At 41.1% G+C, this 19,826-nt stretch overlaps 1 protein-coding gene across 6 annotated transcripts in view; it reads left to right on the top strand.

Moving 5' to 3' along the window:
- Positions 1-19,826, top strand: part of PCDH17 (protocadherin 17) — a 116,867-nt gene that overhangs the window by 35,495 nt on the left and 61,546 nt on the right. The gene's annotated exons all lie outside the window — the stretch shown is intronic.

The following is a 19,826-nucleotide window of genomic DNA, read 5'->3' as shown; positions in this document are numbered from 1 at the left end:
TGTCAAATCAATTTTTTTCCTGGATTTTCTTTTTTTTTTTTTTTTTTTCCTAGTGTGTGATGAAGCATTTTATTTCAAAAGTGATAGGTCTTTTGACTGGTTTGTTTTTTTTTTTCAGCAGACTCAGTACTCCAGCATTGTGCGTTTGTGTTTTAGTGTAAGCCATAAGGAAGTGCACCACTGAATTGTTTTGAAGTAGTTTGAACGTTTGCAGTTATTTTGTTGTGGGGAAGATGTTTCTGTGCTACAGGAAGTCAGCCTCAATAAGAAGCTATATTTATATAATAATATATCTAGTAATATATATTAATATTATATATAATACATATAGTTATATATAATTATATATAATCATAGAATCATAAAATCATCCAGGTTGGAAGAGACCTCCAAGCTCATCCAGTCCAACCTAGCACCCAGCCCTAGCCAGTCAACTAGACCCTGGCACTAAGTGCCTCAGCCAGGCTTTTCTTGAACACCTCCAGGGACAGTGACTCCACCACCTCCCTGGGCAGCCCATTCCAATGCCAATCACTCTCTCTGGCAACAACTTCCTCCTAACATCCAGCCTATACTTTCCCTGGCACGACTTGAGACTGTGTCCCCTTGTTCTATTGCTGGTTGCCTGGCAGAAGAGACTAACTCCCACCTCGCTACAGCCTCCCTTCAGGTAGTTGTAGACAGCAATGAGGTCATCCCTGAGCCTCCTCTTCTCCAGGCTAAATACACCAAGCTCCCTCAGCCTCTCCTCATAGGCTTTGTGTTCCAGGCCTCTCACCAGCTTCATTGCCCTTCTCTGGACATGTTCCAGCACCTCAACATCTCTCTTGAATTGAATTTATATAATAGATATATTATAAATATATTATTTATATAACAGAAATTAATTTTTCAAACCAGAAAGTTTTTGTGCCTTTTAACCTAGACCGATCTGTAGTACTGTCATGAAAAAAATACATGCTCAACTTCATTTTACTCATCATGTTGAGACTGCAATATAATTTTTGCTGTGTGGAGTATTTAGAATGATGCAATATAATTTATTCGGTACATATTTGAAGGTTGACCTCATATATGACCCTATTTTCCAAGTAATAAATGCCAGAAAGATTATTCTTTCCTGACCTTTTGCCATAGTAACTCTGTGCTTATAATTGGACATTGATCTGTATAAAGATGCAGTACTGGCTTTTTTTTCTTCTTTTTGAGAAGCTGTTTGAGTGTTTGCCTAATTTTATAACTTCTGTGTAAGAAAAAGACAAAATCTTTGTCATGTATAGCCACCAAAAAAATGTTCTTCTATTTTACAACTTTCATTAGGAAAATTATTTAGTATTCACATTAAAAATGTCATAGTCCTTTAGAAAAGGATGATGTGGCCAGAGTTCATAGTACTGCAGTTTGGCCAACAGCATCGAGCCCAATATGGGTTAAAACAGAGTAACCCTGGTAAGTGGATTAAGCCAACCATTCCTGTTGCTTACTCTCCTCGTAATGCAAATAGTTTGCACTTGAGTTTTGCCTAGATGAATCATAGAATCATGGAATCAACCAGGTTGGAAGAGACCTCCAAGATCATCCAGTCCAACCTATCACCCAGCCCTATCCAATCAACTAGACCATGGCACTAAGTGCCTCAGCCAGTCTTTTCTTGAAGACCCCCAGGGACGGTGCCTCCACCACCTCCCTAGGCAGCCCATTCCAATGGGAAATCACTCTCTCTGTGAAGAACTTCTTCCTAATATCCAGCCTATACCTACCCTGGCACAACTTGAGACTGTCACGTTCATCAGAAAGAACTTATCACAGAGGCTCATACGAATTCCTTAGATTTTTTTATTAAACATATAATAAACTGTGCATGTTATGTACTGTCAGCCACTGAACTGCAATAGCAGGTGCTCAAGTAAATTTTAATAGAATGAAAGAATGGTTTGAGTTGGAAGGAATCTTAAAGGCCATCCAGTTTCAAATGCACTGCCATAGGTTGGAACATCTTCAATGAGATGAGGTTGTTCAAAGTCCCAACCAACCTGGACTTGAACATTTCCAGGGATGAAGCACCTCCAGCTTCTCTGGGTAACTCATTGCAGTGCCTCACTAACTTGACAGTGAAGCACTTCTTTCTTATATCTAAGCTAAATCTATCTTCTTTCAGTTTAAAGCAAACAACCCTTTTCTTATGACTACGTGCGCTTGCAAAAAGGTACCTTTATAGCTTTCTATTAGGTCCCCTTTAGTTACTAGAATGCTGCAATAAGGTCTACTCAGAACCATCTCTTCGTGTTGAACAACCTAAACTTTCTCAGCCTGTCTTCATAGTAGAGGTTCTCTAGCCTTCTGATCATTTTCATGACTTTCCTCTGGATTTGTTCCAACAAGTCCATATCATTCTTATGTTGGGAACTCCAGAACTGGATACAGTACTCCATGTGGGGTCTCATGGTAGCAGAGTAGGTGGTGACAATCACCTCTCTTGACCTGTTGATCACACTTCTTTTGATGCAGCCTAGGATTGACTGTCTTTCTGGGTTGCAAACACACATTGCTGGGTCATGTTGAGCTTCTTATCAGCCAGCATCTCCAAGTCCTTCTTGAAAGGGCTCCTGTCAGTTCATTCTCTGACCAGCCTGTATTTATGCTTACGAATATCCTGGCCCATGTGCAGGACCTTACACTTGGCTTCACTGAACCTCATGAAGTTTGCACAGGCCCAGCTCTTGAGTCTCTCAAGGTCCCTCTGGATAGCATCCCTTCCCTCCAGCTTGTTAACCACATCTGACAACTTGGTGTCATCAGTAAACTTGTTGAGTGCATTCAATCCTGCTGTCCGTGTCACTGATAAAGATGTTAAATGGTGCTGGTCCTAATACTGACCCTTGAGGAATGCCACTCATTGCTGCTCTCCACTTGCACATTATGCTCTTCACCACAGCTCTTGGAATGTGATTATCTAACCAGTTCCATATTCACTGAGTGGTCTACCCATCAAATGGCCAATGAAATCTCCATCAAATCTCTGATTTAGAGTCAAGGATATTGAGTGGGACAATGTCAAATGTTTTGCATGAGTCCCAGTAGATGTTGTCAATTACTCTCCCTTTATCCACCAGTGCTGTAACCCCAGCATAGAAGGCCACCAAGTTTGTTAAGTATGATTTCCCCTTCTTGAAGACATCTTGGATATTACTGATCATCTAATTTTCCATGTATATTAGTGTTGTTTCCAGGAGGATCTGCACCATGATTTTGCCAGTCACAAAGGTGAGACTGACTGGCCTGTTGTTCCCCTGGTCTTCCTTTTTTCCTCTGTTTTAAAAATGGGGGTTGTTTTTCTTTTTTTCTAGTCAAGGGGAAACTCATTAAACTGCTACTGTTTCTCAAATAGAATGAAGAGTGGCTTAGCCTACTCTACTCTAGTTTAAAGCTATTTCCCCTTGTCCTGTCACCAATGCCCTTAGAAATAGCCCTCTCCAGCTTTCCTGTAGGGCCCCTTCAGGTACTAGAAGGCCTCTATAAGAGGCTGGGAGGCTTCTCTTCTCCAGGCTGAACAAATCCAATGGCTTCAGCCTGTCTCTGTAGGAGGTGTGCTCCAGTCCACTGACCATCTTTGTGGCCTTCTGGACCGCCTCTGTCAGATCCATATTGTTCTTGTATTGGGGACTCCAGAGCTGGAGATTCTGGGTTGGGTCTCACAAGCGTAAAGGTACAGAATCATTTCCCTTGACCTTCTGGCCATGTAGCCTAGTCTACAACTACCTGAAGGGGCATTGTAGCCAGGTGGGGGATGGCCTCTTCTCCCAGGCAACCAGCAATAGAACAAGGGGACACAGTCTCAAGTTGTGCCAGGGTAGGTATAGGCTGGATATTAGGAAGAAGTTCTTCACAGAGAGAGTGATTTCCCATTGGAATGGGCTGCCCAGGGAGGTGGTGGAGGCACTGTCCCTGGGGGTCTTCAAGAAAAGCCTGGCTGAGGCACTTAGTGCCATGGTCTAGTTGATTGGATAGGGCTGGGTGCTAGGTTAGAGTGGATGATCTTAGAGGTCTCTTCCAACCTGTTTGATTCTATGATTCTATGATATGGTTGACATTTTGGGCTGCCAGCAGTCATTGTCAATTCATGTCAAACACTTCATCAACCAGCACCCCCAAGTTCTTATCTGCAGAGTTGCTCTCAGTCCACTCACCATCTGTCCCTACGCTCTCTCTCGTTCTGATCCATAAGCTCTTGGGTGGCTCCTATTGAGAGAAGAAAAAACCCAACAAACAACAAAACCAACCAACCAGCCAAAAAGAAAAAACCCCAAAAATTAAACTAGAGTGATAAACTATTATTTTTGGGTTTTCTTTTACCTTCTCCTGAAATCTAATTAAAAATAGTAATGGTATTCATGTGTTGTACAAACTCTTTCATCTGCCATGCATTGTAATAAAATCATTGGCAAATTAGGAAAACTGAACCTGCAGTGAGCACCTTATAGGGTTACAGATCACTGCAATAACAAATGTGGTGCAATATGTTGCTTCCAATGAAATCAATGATTTCTTGTCATTGAGTTGAGCACGTTAGTGCTCTTAGCCCAAAGTAACTTTCCTCTTTTGAAAGAAAATAAAATTACTCTCTCTAGTCAAGCTGAGCCAAGTTGAAGGAGGGTGAGAAATATGATAGATGTGATTAGGATAGAAAAAGGATTGCATTTTCTTTAGAAAAAAAATTGTTTTCTGGGAAAAGGAAATGGATAGCCTGCTAAAAGCAATTGTCTGTGGCACTCCCTGAATCACTACCAGAAGCTGTGGTCCTGTGCTTATTTTAGGCTGTGCACAGAGATCAGAATTGATTATTTCGTAGCGAAGTTTCAGACTTGATTAGTGTTATTTAAACATATTCTGGGTTTAGAACAGTGATAATTATTAAATCTTCTGTCATGTTTTGAAATATGATCAGGAGTAACTGAATTCAAGATCTTGATCTGAAGATGTAAAAATGAGTTAAATTTGAGTCTGACATCCTCTGTGTGCAATTCCGAACACTGTTGTCATGGGTCCAATTCTGCTAATGGCAGTAATAAAAATACTATCAGTACCAGCGGTTTAACTACAGTTTTGAACAACTGTAGCCTAGACAACTTGAAAATTAAAAGGACATACTGAGACCAAAAATGTGCCTGTAACACCACAGCAGTTGTGTTTCTACCAGTAATAAAGAAGTAGGAGATTTTATGAAAAAAATGGGGTTTGTAGACGAGATCTCTGATTTCGGCATAGGATGGGAATCAATCAATCTTACTTTATGCTATCAATAAAAATAGTGAAAGCAGTGGATAGCAAAGCCTCAGTAAGTTTGCTATTAAAATGTTTAGTTTCAGGGAAATATCTCCAGATAGCAAGTTTTGTCTGCTGGTGATTGTAAACATTCATAAAGTAGGAAAGATAATGAAAATTAGATATCATTGTAATATAAAAGCTCACAGCGTGGAAAGAAAGGGGAGCAACTCAAGCCAGCAGAAGTTATCAGGATGCATCTTTCTGTGAATGCCAAGCCACTTTCTATGTAAAAATATCTAGCTGTCTCTTAAGCTTACTTACCCTACCTGAATCAGCTGTCTGACTAAGCAGCTTGTTCCATGTGCCTGCCACTCTTTCAGATAGAATGATTTTAGGTAGATTTGTTTTCTTCAACCTCTCTTTTTTTTCACTTCTGTTGATGAGACTTTAAACCCCATCACTAGTTTGGACATTTTGAGATCATCCTACTCAGAAGTCTTAAAAGAATTAAAAGTTTTGAATACATCTGGCAAGTTGCCTGTTTGTTCCACCTGGGGTAGAATGCATTTTATGTTTATGTAATCTTATATTTTTGTTAATGTTGTTGTATGGTTTAGGTATGAAAACAATTATCTAAATTTCTTGAAAAGATATGCAAAGCTGAGAAAATTATATCATAACCTATAAAGCTACAAAGAAGCAGTATAACAGCGTGATGTACATTTTATACTTTTCTTAGTGAATCTTGAATATATTTACCTTATAATCAGTAAAACGATATAAAGTGATGTATGGAAGATGAGACCTCACAACACGGCAATAGAACAAGGGGACACAGTCTCAAGTTGTGCTGGGGGAAGTATAGCCTGGATGTTAGGAGGAACTTCTTGCCAGAGAGAGTGATTTGCCATGGGAATGGGCTGCCCAGGGAGGTGGTGGAGGCACCATCCCTGGAGGTGTTCAAGAAAAGAGTGGATGAGGCACTTAGTGCCATGGTCTAGATGACTGAATAGGGCTGGGTGCTAGGTTGGACTGGATGATCTTGGAGGTCTCTTCCAACCTGGCTGATTCTATGATTCTATGAAAGAGATGTTTTTAATCAGTGCTGGGTGGCTAGGGGAGGTTGTCCTCCAAAGCCCTTGCACAGCTTCACCTTGTTCAGGTGATTATTTATGCTACAAACTCATATATATTCAGTACAGGGGTAGGGTTAGTACAATTAGTTCTGCGAATAGGAGGAGTTGTTACAATCAGTTCCTGGGAACTTATTTCCATAATGTCCCACCTCTTCATGCATGCTCATTGCCACCTGGTGGTCATCTTTTGGGGTCTTTGGGACGAAGGCTGATGTCTTCCTCAGTCTGACCTCTTTACCTTTTGTCCAACTGGCATCAGTTGTGGGTCACATTCTTGGCTGGAGTCTCCAACGTTCTTATTTTTGAATACAATATTCTTCTTCTCCGTGAGAGTGTTTCAAGACCCTCTCAAGCTTAACCCCCTTCCTTTGTGTTTATCTAATTGATGGTGCTTTATATCAGTGCTCACACAGCTAATGATTTAGTTAACGATTTAACTAGGCTTCTACACTCTGGTCTCTAGCCCTTTTCCCATATCAAGAGTTGTGGATTTTACTGTAGTTACTCATAAATTATTGTCTTTGTTAGATTTTCCTGGAAATTTTCCTTTCCTTTTCTTGCTGCAACATAAATCTGCATTTTCATGTCAGTGTCAAAAATATCCAAGGTACATAAATATCTCTAAGTTCGGTAACTTCATTGTTCAGTTTTTGCTTTATCGCTGTACTTTGTATCTTTCCACACGTTTGCTTGCCATTCACACCTGCATCCCACAGGGCAGGTATTTCTGCATGTGCTGTTGCCTCCTTAACAGTAGCAGGGACCCTGAGAATAAAGGAAAAGTGGAAGCACCTTCTTGCAGGAAGGGTGAAACAAAACTCTATGTGGTTGGTGTTGGAATTTCCCCTAGGACTTGCATTGCTCCCCAGGCTTTTCTGTAGACCAGGACTGTTTTGATCTAAGAGACTATTTTAAAATGACCATAATGTATCTACAGGAGAAAAAAAATATATGTATATATTGAATATAACTTTAAAATACACTTCTTCCTTCATCAGCACCACATAAACACATTTTTGTCACAGCTGATGCAGTCCTATATGCAGCAGGCTTACGAATAAAAACAGCCCTTATGAATATTCACCTCTTTGAGTTTGTCCATTGAACACATTCACAGAACAAGTTTGTTCTAACTCATATATCTTTGATTTCTAAATATGAATCATAGAATATCAGGGGCTAGAAAGAACCTTGAAAGATCATCTAGTTCAACACTTGTGTTGGCGTAGGATCACCTAGAGAAGGTCACACAGAAACACATCCAGGTGGGTTTTGAATATCTCCAGAGAGGGAGACTCCACAACCCCCCTGGGCAGCCTGTTCCAGTGTCCTATCACCCTCACAGTGAAAAAATTCCTCTTCATGTTTACATGAAAATTCCTATGCCTCAACTTCCACCCATTGCCCCTTGTCCTGTCACTGGGCATCACCAAGCAGAGCCTGGCTCCAGCCTCTTGCACTCACCCTTTACATATTTATAAACACTTATGAGGTCATCTCTCAGTCTCTTCTCCAAGCTAAAGAGCCCCAGCTCCCTCAGTCTCTCCTCACAAGAGAGTCGCTCCATTCGCTCAGTCATCTTCATGGGTCTGTACTGGATCCTCTCAAGCAGTTCAATGTCCTTCTTGAAATCGTGGGCCCAGAACTGGACACAGTACTCCACATGCAGCCTCACCAGGGCAGAGTAGAGGAGCAGGAGAACCTCTCTCAATCCCTTAAATCGAGTAACCTGTATTATCAGTCTGCAGTGAAGCAGAAATGATGAGAATTTCTAACCAAGATCTTTTTCCAAACTATGCATTGATTTTTCTGCCATGATCTTGCTTGAGTCTGTAGGATAATTAAAATCCATTCTGTTTAACTGAGTGAGACTCAGTCTAGACTGATAAGTGCGGAAAGTTCATCAAGCAGATTTCTGTTGTCTGACATCATCACCAATGCTTTCCATGCCATTGGGAATGATGGGTTATTTTATGAGTTCATCAGCTTAGTGAGCTAATGGGAAAAGAAGATTGTGAAGAAATAGTTCTATTCAAAGTTCTCACAGCTGGTGTTGGCCTCTGCTGAGAAAATGACAGAGGCTGGGAGACTCCCCAGAGCTGACACAACCTGTGAAATATTTTGTTCAATGTTGCTTCCTTCCATAGATTTTTTTTTCCCCATGGACAGAACATCTCCTATCACATTTTCTTCTGTGCCCAGAATGTAGACTTGTTCTGACGCCACCTAAGATGCTTTATGTCCAGTACTATCATCCTTTCCAACTCACTTACCCCTAACATGGTCAGATAAGATGCTAACTTGCTGTTTCATGTCAGGAGTTGCATGCAATACCCATTCGTCACTTTCATCTGATCTGTTGGCATCCAGGCAAGCCACAATGCAATTTAATTGCACTGAGAGTCTCTTTCCTTTTCTTAGTGCAACTTACTAAGAGTTTCTAGAACTGGAAATTCTGGAAATTGTGAGGTGAATCCCACACAAAATGAGAAAAACAAAAAAAATACTCCCCCTTCATTGGTTTCACATTTTTACCCCTCCTTTTTTTTTGTTTTCAAACAACTCTGTTCATCTGCAAGCATGTGTGATCCTAAATGAAGATTAGCACAGGTCAAAGACTAACTTCTCTAATCTATAGTGGACCAAATTTACTGTTATCACCCTGAAGATGCTTCATTTTGGCCTCATTCTAATAGCAGCATTTTTAGTTTTGTTTAAAAAAATACATCTAGAATAAGGCCATTTCTATTGGTTCAATACCTGAACATGAGCCAGCAGTGTGCCCAGGTGGCCAAGAGAGCCAATGGCATCCTGGCCTGGATCAGGAACAGTGTGGCCAGTAGGACAAGGAAGGTTATTCTTCCCCTGTACTCAACACTGGTCAGGCCACACCTTGAGTGCTGTGTCCAGTTCTGGGCCCCTCAATTCAAGAGAGATGTTGAGGTGCTGGAATGTGTCCAGAGAATGGCAACAAAGCTGGTGAGAGACCTGGAACACAAGGCCAATAAGGAGAGGCTGAGAGAGCTGGGGTTGTTTAGCCTGGAGAAGAGGAGGCTCAGGGATGACCTCATTGCTGTCTGCAACTACCTGAAGGGAGGCTGTAGCCAGGTGGGGGTTGGTCTCTTCTGCCAGACAACCAGCAACAGAACAAGGGGACACAGTCTCATGTTGTGCTGGGGAAAGTCTAGGCTGGATGTTAGGAGGAAGTTGTTGGCAGAGAGAGTGATTGGCATTGGAATGGGCTGCCCAGGGAGGTGGTGGAGTCGCCATCCCTGGTGGAGGTGTTGAAGCAAAGCCTGGCTGAGGCACTTAGTGCCATGGTCTAGTTGATTGGATAGGGCTGGGTGCTAGGTTGGCCTGGATGATCTTGGAGGTCTCTTCCAACCTGGCTGATTCTATGATTCTGTGAGCTACTCCAGTGTGTGTAGCAAATTCATTATTACAGTTAATCCACTGCCAGTACTTCTTGCTTTTCTTCTGTGAGTCCTTTTCCAGTGAAACTGTGCTTCTAAATTTAAAGAGAATTAGTAGAATTATTATTGGTATCATTCTTCTTATGATGTTCTCGTTGAATGGTAATATTGAAAGTTCTATTGGTGTTAAACTTTTAAATTAATGTATTACACTTTCAGTCAGAGGAATACTCATAAAAATTTCAACTGTTCTAAGTGTCTTGATCTCAAGCATTCATTTAAATATGATCTAGGTAATACTTCTGCAAGAGTTCCTCACCTAGGCTATGTAAATGTTCTCTAATGCCCTTTTTTGAGATATCTGAATAATATTCTCCCTCTGAGCATAAGTTAATGGACTGGAGAGAGGAATACAGGTCAGTTGCCTTTGCTATGTGGATCAGTGTCATAACCTTTTTCATGTTAATACCCAGTAATCTGCAACATATCTGTCATTCTTTTTCATATTGAGCAAATTATATGATGGATTTGGGCAAAATAAAGACAAAACCCTTGCATCTCATTTACTTAGAGCATTGAAGATTTCTTTTTCCCTCTGTTGGCAGTTACACTGAATAACTTTCTTCTTTTAAGCTTTATTTTTAGGCTACTAGGCTACCAGTCAACTTAGGTTGACTTTTTATGTTTCAATTATTTCAATACCAGGTCTAGAGTCATGAGTGACATTTTGTGACATCAGGTGGAACAATAATTAGGTCTGCTTGGAAGTGGAGATCAGTTCATTTGGTTAGAAGAGGGAGTGTTCCCAGCTGTAGCTGCCTTCTGTGGTGTGGTCTTCTTGTGTACATGAGCAGCTATGGATTTCAAGCAAGGCTGTCCAGATGAGGAAGGAGAAGTTTGAGGAAGCAGGTATTTGTCAACTAAAACAAGTTGGAAAAGGAAACAAACTGGCATCCTAATGGAGAAGGGAGGGATTCAATAAGGACAAATGCAGGGTCCACCACCTGGGGAGGAATAACAACAGGCATAGGTTGGGGGCTGCCCTGCTGGAAAGCCACTCTGTGGAGAAAGACCTTGGAGCCCTGGTGGACAGCAAGTTCTGCATGGGCCAACAATGTGCCCTTGTAGCTAAGAGAACCAATGGCATCCTTGGCTGCATCAGGAAAAGTGTGCCCAGCAGGTCTAGGGAGGTTCTTCTCCCTCTACTCAGCCCTAGTGAGACCACACCTGGAATATTGTGTCCAGTTTTGGGCTCCCAAAAGAGAGAGACAGGGACCTCCTGGAAAGAGTCCAGCAGAGAGCCCTGAGGCTCTTTAGTTTGGAAAAGAGAAGTCTGAGAGGAAATCTCATCAGTGTATACAAGTATCTGAGGGATGGGTGTCAAGTGGATGGAGCAAATCTCTTCTTGCTCATCAGCAGCAATAAATAAGACAAGAAGCAATGGCTACAAATTGGAACATAAAAGGTTTCACCTGAACATGAGGAGAAACTTCTTTACAGTGAGGGTGATAGAGTGCCGGAACAGGCTGCCCAGAGAAGTTGTGAAGTCTCCTTCTTTGCACACTTTCTAAACATGCCTGGATGCATTCCTGTGCAAACTATCCTAGGTCATCCTGCCTTTGGACTCAGTGATCTCTGGAGGTCCCTTCCAGCCTCTAAAGTTCTGTGATTCTGAGATCTTAATAACTCAACTACTTCCTTACCTGCCTTCATTGATATGAAATAGAAGAGCAGTGCACACATTCTGACAGCTGAAATGACAGCGAATATACTTTGCATCCAGATATTTTAATCTGTTATTGCTGCTTGTTATTCCCTGTTATCCTGCTCTCCCACTGGAGTCAACTTCTGCCCAACCAGTTTTGCTATCAGGTGCATGTTTCAGCATCTCACAGATTATTATCTTCGTGTATCTCGTAGCAGTGAAGGTTTGCAAATTGCATATTCTACATTTAATTAATATATTTTGCCATAAATTAAGGGGAAATTTTGATAACTGCCTCACAGAACATGCAGAAAGAACTTTCTGCAGCTGTACTCACAAAAATCCCATGTCATTGTGATACCAATAAGGGATTATAGCCACTTGGCACCCAGTGATAGAACAAGAGGACACAGTCTCAAACTGCACCAGGGCAGGTTTAGGGCGGACGTTAGGAAGAAGTTCTTCACACAAAGAGTGATTGGCCATTGGATTGGGCTGCCCAGGGTACTGGTGGAGTCACCATCCCTGGTGGTGTTTAAAAGGAGGCTGGATGAGGCACTTAGTGCCATGGTTTAGTTAATTAGAGGGGCTAAGTGATAAGTTGGACTCAATGATCCTAGAGCTGTCTTCCAGCCTGATTGATTCTGTGGCACAGCTTCACCTCTGCACCATTTGGTGTGTTATGATACATTTTTCAAGTCATTTCTCTTCTCCTCATTATTTTTACTTATTTTACAATTAAAAAATAATTCAGTAGTTGAAAATTGTCTATCTTGTCCTGTATTTTGTTTTCCCAACACATTAAAAGTTTGTGACTGTGCCAGTAAGTATTGATAAATTTCAGAGGACTTTCCTTTGATAAGCTTATTTGCAAACTAATGAATAACATAAACGTGAAGAACACAAGTCTCTTACCACAAGTCTTGTATCTGAGATGCATATAAATTCTAATATTTGAATGCTGTAGCTCTTGGTGCTCATTTCTTTGTGTTTTACTTTAGAGGCAAAAAAAAGCAGAATATCCCTCCCTTGTCGCTAGTGTAAATCTCATTACTTCCTTTCTGTACTCTCTGTTTTGACACTGCCTTTCCTGAGGCTGAGCACAGTCATTGTACTGCAGTTTGTTCTTGGAAGGCTTAGAATCCGTGAATTATCTTTTTGCTTTATTCCCACTAGAAGAGCAAGAGAAGGATTTGCAGTTCTCAGTAAGATGAGGCCCTTCTATGTCAAAATCATTATCTTCAGCTAACATTTCTTCTTTTCAGACTCTTTTTATAAATTGAAAGAAAAGTGGGGGCACTGAAAGATCAACAACTTTTAAAACAAGGAAATCAGAAAATAGAGAGTGTTCATTGTTCCAGCCTTTATGCATTTCCCTAGGTGGTAAATGGATATTCTCTGCCTGTGCTTACTTTTGTTAATGAAAATTTTAGGGCACATATTCATATATTGGATGGATACTTAATATCATGGAAACTGTTGTAATGAGACTAGAGAGTCTATTCCTGACTCTTAGACTGTGTCTGAAAATGGTCTTGTATGATGTACTTAGAGTTTTCTTATAATTAAACTTGCACAGAATTATAGTTTAATAATCATAAATATATGATAGTGTGTGTATCTATCCAGTTACATAAAGGAGGCGATTAAAATAAATACATCTTCTCTCTTTCTCATTTTAAATCATCATTGTATGATTCTATCTCCTCTTACTGACTCAGCAGAACCTACAGCTATGATAAACACCAGTAGTAGTCAAGTTTTAGCCCAATCTCATTGCATATTCTGGCCACATTCTTTTTAGCAAAAGGAAGGAATATTCTGCAGATGAAATTGCTATAAAGCTGATGCATATTAGTTGGAAAGCTGGACTTGGACTGTAGCTGTCAATAGTTCTGTGTCAGGCTGGGTCAGACAAACCAGAAATGCTTTAAATAAGAGATGGGAGTTCATTATTCCATTCAGCAATGCTTCCAATGGAATAATAGTATTTGTATTTTGTTCTTCTGGAACAAAAGTATATTGCCTGATTTCTGTATACAGTAATCCCATCTGACCTCTTTCTTGGCCCTTTTCCTCTGCACATAGAAGTTTTCTCCTGTGTCCTGGTTTCCAGAGGGAGAAAAGTGTGCAGTTTAATTTGGACAGAGTTACAGCACACTAATTAGTGACACAGATACTGTATTCGGTTTGTAGGCACACTTTTAAGGATGGTCTGGACAAATTCAAAACCAAGAAAGAGGTAGAGTAACAGCAGAAAATAGAGGTTTATGGAACATGGCCTGTGGGTGAAGTTTGAAAGAAGTATTTGTTTAGAGTTTGCATTGCTTTAAATGAACAAAGACTGGGGTGAAACATAATAGATGTATTTGTGTCTATGAAGTAGTTGTAAATAGGATGGCGATTGTTTTTTCTTCTCTCTCTGTTTTATTTGCTGGAAGAGCTATTTCAGTTACGTGGGAGGGAGAGCCTTGCTGTAAAGACAGCTAGGCTATCCATGTAAGGTAAAGAATATCCCCTCCTGTCAGGTTTTAAAACAGGTTAAACATACATTTATCAGTGCTAACGTAGATTTATTTTAACCTAGCCAGGACAAGATGATCCACTCTCACCCTGCTTTTTGTGATGTCAAAATCAGGCTGGATAGGTGGGCAGAGGCCAACGGGATGAGATTTAACAAGGCCAAGTGCAGAGTTCTGCACTTTGGCCACAACAACCCCAAGCAGTGCTACAGGCTGGGGACTGAGTGGCTGGAAAGCAGCCAAGAGGAAAGGGACTTGGGGGTACTGGTAGATAGTAGCTGAATATGAGCCAGCAGTGTGCCCAGACGGCCAAGAGAGCCAATGGCATCCTGGCCTGGATCAGGAACAGTGTGGCCAGTAGGACAAGGGAGGTTATTCTTCTCCTGTACTCAGCACTGCTCAGGCCACACCTTGAGTGCTGTGTCCAGTTCTGGGCCCCTCAAGAGAGATATTGAGGTGCTGGAACATGTCCAGAGAAGGGTGACAGAGCTGGTGAGGGGTCTGGAACACAAACGCTATGAGGAGAGGCTGAGGGAGCTGCGGTTGTTTAGCCTGGAGAAGAGGAGGCTCAGGGGGGACCTCATTGCTGTCTACAGCTACCTGAAGGGAGGCTGTAGCCAGGTGGGGGTTGGTCTCTTCTCCCAGGCAACCATCAAGAGAACAAGGGGACACAGTCTTAAGTTGTGCCGGGGAAAGTCTAGGCTGGATGTTAGGAGGAAGTTGTTGGCAAAGAGAGTGATTGGCATTGGAATGGGCTGCCCAGGGAGGTGGTGGAGGCACCGTCCCTGGGGGTCTTCAAGAAAAGCCTGGCTGAGGCACTTAGTGCCATGATCTACTTGATAGGACAGGGCTGGGTGCTAGGTTGGACTGGCTGATCTTGGAGGTCTTTTCCAACCTGGTTGATTCTATGATTCTATGATTCTAAATGTGAGGATGTGGTAGACTATCTAGTCCTGAATGAAATACAGTGAAAGGGAACATTGACATTGACCTATTCAGTTTCTTCTCTGTAGACATTGTCTTTTATGGAAGAGATCACCATGTCAAGAATCACAAGCAACACGAACTATCTAATGTTTCACAACAAGAACTCCTCATGTAGTATAACAGCACTTAGTGTTTAACACGGACATAGCTTAAAGACAGAGCTGCAGCATGATTAGCTCGTTACTGCTTAGTGAAACATTGTCAGATCTCTGTACATCAGTGACACACACGTGCTGCATATCAGCCTCTGTACACCTACTACCCATCCTGATTTCCAGAATGGCAGAACAGCTGGTTTCTTTTCCCTGCTGCTGCTTTCTCCTATCCCAGCTGCCGCACTCAAATAACCTTCCTTTCCCAAGTGGGCTTCACATGGTTTGAAAGGGACTTAATGTACCTTAGTGCATACGGAACTTTTGATGCATATTTCATCATGTTTCAGTTCTTTCTACAGGGAACACTGCATGTATAACAGATGTTCCCCTACTACTACTCTTTCCTGAAGGTGACATGCCCTTTTTTGTGTTTCATCTCTAATGTATATGGAGCTGGTAGTGTCTGGATGGCACTAAAAAATACTGTTCCATGGCTGCCCCTGTGCTGTGTGCCAAGCTATATTTAATTCCATCTGCTCCCTTCTGCAGCATGAAATGAAGAGGAGCATATGCCCAGTATAGCCAAGTCATACTGTGGCAGAGAAAAAAACCCCTTTAAGTCAAGCAAATAAGACCAAATTCTTCCAGTTTTTTACATATAAACCATCTCATATAAATTAGTGAGGATATTCATGTGATTTCATGTCAAAAGTTCTTCTTATCTTATTGTTTCTTTTAATATTATAAGTGCTATGTGTATGTGTATATATAAAGTACATGTGTGTACATCTGTATTTGCATAAATACAGAAGTAAGACATCCCTGAAATGTTGATTTTGCAATATATATAAAACTGTATCTTAACAAAGTGGAAAATTTAAAGCTTTAAAAACATTTGATGTTTATTTTCCAACTGCAACTATGAGAACGATTCACAAATTTGTTTATAAGAATTGCTATATTTTCATCATTGGTAAAGTATAATAATACTCAGGCAAAAGCTGTCACTCTAAAATTTAGTAATCAGTTGAAAATGTGAGGATTTTATACACAATAATGTATGTACTGTACATATACATGTGTGTATATATACATATTTAACATATCTATGACAATATAATGTGAGTGACTACTTAAATATAATAGGGGGGAGTATCTTGTGTTTTTAGGGAATAGTCTATCAAGTTCACTACTTCTCAGAGTTTTGAATTCTCTACATAGAATCTTATAAGACTCAGTTTTAGATTGAACAAATGAATGTAGCTTTTATATACAAAGTGGTGCTGGAACATGTCCAGAGAAGGGCAACAAAGCTGGTGAGGGGCCTGGAGCACAAATCCTATGAGGAGAGTCTGAGGGAGCTGGGGTTGTTTAGCCTGGAGAAGAGGAGGCTCAGGAGTGATCTTATTACTGTCTACAACTACCTGAAGGGGCACTGTAGCCAGGTGGGGGGTGGCCTCTTCTCCCAGGCAACCAGCAATAGAACAAGGGGACACAGTCTCAAGTTGTGCCAGGGTAGGTATAGGCTGGATGTTAGGAAGAAGTTCTTTACAGAGAGAGTGATTTCCCATTGGAATGGGCTGCCCAGGGAAGTGGTGGAGGCACCGTCCCTGGGGGTCTTCAAGAAAAGCCTGGCTGAGGCACTTAGTGCCATGGTCTAGTTGACTGGATAGGGCTGGGTGCTAGGTTGGCCTGGCTGATCTTGGAGGTCTCTTCCAACCTGGTTGATTCTATGATTCTATGATTCTAAGTGCAATTGCAACAAAGGCTAAACATTGGGCATGATCTTTAGGCAGTTACACAGTCCAAACCACCTTACAGGCTCTCAATCAAACATACAGACTAAGAGCAAAAGAGATACAGTTAGAATTGTGCCTGTTCCACTGTGAAGAGACTTCTGCAGCACATCCGTAACAGCATATATTGGATTTGTGTGCACTACTGAACATGAACGGTTCTACACTTCATGTTTGCGATTAGTTTTTGCACGCGGTATTTCATTTCTACTGTACTAGTTTGATCTGAAGTGACAATTCTCATCCTTATCCCTATGTTGTTTTGTGGTTTGGTTTTTTTTCCTGTCAAATTCGCAGTGTGATTTCTCTTATTGACTTAATATTTGCCCACAGGCAAATCATTTCAGAAAAGGCAAATTAAACAATGCCTGGCTGGCACCAAGCAGGAAAACACAGGTGCATCAAGTACAGAAGGATGGAGAAAGAGGACTACATTGAATGCTGTGGCCACTTCTATGAGGAAGAGCTTTAAACACAGCAACGCTACAGGCTGGGGACTTAGTGGCTGGAAAGCAGCCAGGAGGAAAGGGACCTGGGGATACTGATAGATAGTAGGCTGAAGATGAGCCAGCAGTGTGCCCAGACGGCCAAGAGAGCCAATGGCATCCTGGCTTGGATCAGGAACAGTGTGGCCAGTAGGACAAGGGAGGTTATTCTTCCCCTGTACTCTGCACTGGTCAGGCCACACCTTGAGTGCTGTGTCCAGTTCTGGGCCCCTTGATTTAAGAGAGATGTTGAGGTGCTGGAACGTGTCCAAAGAAGGGTGACAAAACTGGTGAAAGGCCTGGAACATAAACCCTATGAGGAGAGGCTGAGGGAGCTGGGGGTGTTTAGCCTGGAGAAGAGGAGGCTCAGGGATGACCTCATTGCTGTCTACAACTAACGGAAGGAACATTGTAGCCAGGTGGGGGTTGGCCTCTTCTCCCAGGCAGCCAGCAAGAGAACAAGGGGACACAGTCTCAAGTTGTGCCGGGGAAGGTCTAGGCTGGATGTTAGGAGGAACTTCTTGCCAGAGAGAGTGATTGGCATTGGAATGGGCTGCCCAGGGAGGTGGTGGAGTCACCGTCTCTTGAGGTCTTCAAGAAAAGCCTGGCTGAGGCACTTAGTGCCATGGTCTAGTTGACTGGCTAGGGCTGGGTGCTAGGTTGGACTGGCTGATTTTGGAGGTCTCTTCCAACCTGGTTGATTCTACGATTCTGTGATTAACTTGGCAGTGTGCTGTGGCTGCTTTGTGCGGTACCACAGAGTACCATGGAGTAGCCAGAGCATACTACCAAATAGGCCTATGAAAGTTAATATAAAATGATTTCAGAAGGTTGACACTGCTTATCCTTAAATAACTGAGGATACCATATAATTACATTGAGCTGGTGTCATCCCCCCCTTGGCATTCAGGCTTATAAGAAACAAATAAGGGCATTCTCGAAACACATGTTTGGATGAAATTACACTGGAAGGTTTGTAGAATAGTATAAAGTGAAATATATTACAGCTTGCCACTGTCCCCAAAACAAGCACTGCTATTAACTCAAAACATTAACATTTATTAATTTTTTCAAAGAATTAAAAGAAAAAATAATGAATAAAAAACTGCCTATGTCAGGGGATTGGAACTAGATGATTTTTTGAGTGCCCTTCCAACCTAAACCATTCTGTGATTCTGAATTTTAAATAGAAGTATCAAAAACGTTGAAGCATGTGTTTATATGGTCTCAGATGTCATTTGGATTATTTTACAATATAATATAAGAGGAGAATTTAAATAGTTTGGATTTCTGAAATAATTCTTATTCAAAATTTTCTGGCTTCATGATACTTACTGTGAAAAGAAAACCCCACAAGGTGTTTAAGCCTAGTTTTCGATATGTAGTTATGAAAGTTGGGAATTTTGCCTCTGAGTAGCACTTCTTTGTACAGAACTATTCAGAATATCCATACTTTTGCTACATTTAGAGTCTGGTTATTCATTCTTTGCTACCTTTAATTGTATTCTTTTGTTTTTACTTTTATATTTCCTTTTTTTGTACATTCAAAATTTTTTTTCTTAGTGCATGGATAATAGCAGAAATCAGAGAATCAGAGAATCAGAGAATCAGCCAGGTTGGAAGAGATCTCCAAGATCATCCAGGCCAACCTAGCACCCAGCCTTATCCAATCATCTAGACCATGGCACTAAGTGCCTCATCCAGGCTTTTCTTGAACACCTCCAGGGACACAAGAAAACAGCCAAAAAACACATTAGATGATCAGTGAAAATTGAGAAACCACATTTTCACATACTTATTGTGAAAAGAAAACCCCACAAGGTGTTTAAGCCTAGCTTTCGATATGTAGTTATGAAAGTTGGGAATTTTGCCTCTGAGTAGCACTTCTTTGTACAGAACTATTCAGAATATCCATACTTTTGCTATATTCAGAGTCTGGTTATTCATTCTCTGCTACCTTTAATTGTATTCTTTTATTTTTACTTTTATATTTCCTTTTGTGTACATTCAAAGTTTTTTTTCTTAGTGCATGGATAATAGCAGAAATCAGAGAATCAGAGAATCATAGAATCAGCCAGGTTGGAAGAGATCTCCAAGATCATCCAGGCCAACCTATCACCCAGCCCTATCCAATCACCTAGACCATGGCATTAAGTGCCTCATCCAGTCTTCTCTTGAACACCTTCAGGGACACAAGAAAACAGTCAAAAAACACATTAGATGATCAGTGAAAATTGAGAAACCACATTCTTCTTCTTTCCTCAAGAAATCTTAGCCCATCTCTAATTCACTATTATTTCACAGTGATCTCAGCAGATGTGTAACCTCTTTCAAGGAGACAAAATAAGCTACTATTTAAAGGCTAAAAATATATTTGCTATTTAAAACCTAAAGATTTAAGTTGTTTAAAGACATAGCTTCA

The sequence above is a fragment of the Pogoniulus pusillus genome, chromosome 3 (genome assembly GCF_015220805.1).
Source record: "Pogoniulus pusillus isolate bPogPus1 chromosome 3, bPogPus1.pri, whole genome shotgun sequence".
NCBI classification, from domain to species: domain Eukaryota; kingdom Metazoa; phylum Chordata; class Aves; order Piciformes; family Lybiidae; genus Pogoniulus; species Pogoniulus pusillus.
This window is presented reverse-complemented; position numbering and strand designations above follow the sequence as displayed.